The sequence below is a fragment of the Salvelinus sp. IW2-2015 genome, unplaced genomic scaffold (assembly GCF_002910315.2).
Source record: "Salvelinus sp. IW2-2015 unplaced genomic scaffold, ASM291031v2 Un_scaffold4405, whole genome shotgun sequence".
NCBI lineage: Eukaryota > Metazoa > Chordata > Actinopteri > Salmoniformes > Salmonidae > Salvelinus > Salvelinus sp. IW2-2015.
The window spans coordinates 13347-14661 of record NW_019945675.1 but is presented as its reverse complement, the minus strand read 5'-3'; positions in this window follow the sequence as shown (position 1 = coordinate 14661).

Below are 1315 nucleotides of genomic sequence, written 5' to 3'. Positions count from 1 at the left end.
CTCTCTTCTCTCTCTCATCTCTCAATTCAATTCATTCAATTCAAGGGGCTTTGGCCTTTCATTGGCATGGGAAACATGTGTTACATTGACCAAAGCAAGTGAGGTAGGTAATATACAAAAGTCAAATAAAACAATAAAAATGAAACAGTAAACATTACCACATGACAGTAAGTTTCAAAACAATAAAGACCATTCACAAACAAATGTCATTATTATATATATGGCTAGTGTTGATAACAATGATTAACAAATGGTTAAAGAGCACCACAAAGTAAAATAAATAAACATAAATATGGGTTGTATTATACAATGGCTGTTGATGTTCTTCCACTGTGCCTTTTTCTTGGTGGGCAACAGGTCACAAATCTATGCTGCTGTGCATGGCACACTTGTGGGAATTTCACCCATGTAGATATGGGGTTATCAAAATCTGGAATTTTGTTTTCGAATTTCTTTGTGGATCTGTGTAATCTGAGGGAAATATGTCTCTCCTAAATGGTTCATACATTGGGCAGAGGTTAGGAAGTGAGCCCTCAGTTTCCACGCTCATTTTGTGGGCAGTGTGTGCACATTAGCCTGTCTTCTCTTGAGAGCCATGTCTGCCTACGGCGGCCTTTCTCAATTCAGCAAGGCTATGCTCACTGAGCTTACATATCAAGCTTTCCTTAAGTTTGGGGCGTTCAGTCACAGTGGCAGGTATTCTGCCACTGTGGTAACTCTCTGTTAGAAGCCAAAATAGCATTCTAGTTTGCTCTCGTTTTTGTTAATTCTTTCCAAATGTGTCAAGTAAATTAGCTTTTTGTTTTCCATGAATTTGGTTGGGGGTTCTAATTGTGCTGTTGTCCTGGGCTCTGTGGGGTATGTGTTTGTGACAGAGCCCCAGGGACAGCTTGCTGAGGGGACTCTTCTCCAGGTTCATCTCTCTGTACTGGGTGATCTGGCTTTGTTATGGGTAAGGTTGGACGCTTTCCTTTAGGTGGTTGTAGAATTTAACGGCTTCTGCTCTTTTCTGGATTTGTGATAATTAGTGGGTATCGGCCCTAATTCCTGCTCTGCATGCATTATTTGGTGCTTCACGTTGTACACGTCGAGGGATATATTTTTGCCAGAATTCTGCACTGCAGAGTCTCCAATTGGTGGTTTTGTCCCATTGTGTGAAATCTTGGTGGGTGAGCGGACCCCAGACCTCACAACCATAAAGGGCCAATGGGCCTCTATGACTGATATCAAGTTATTTTAGCCAGATCCTAATGGGTATGTTGAAATTTATGTTCCTTTTGATGGGCATTAGAAGCACCCTTCTTGCCTTGTCTCT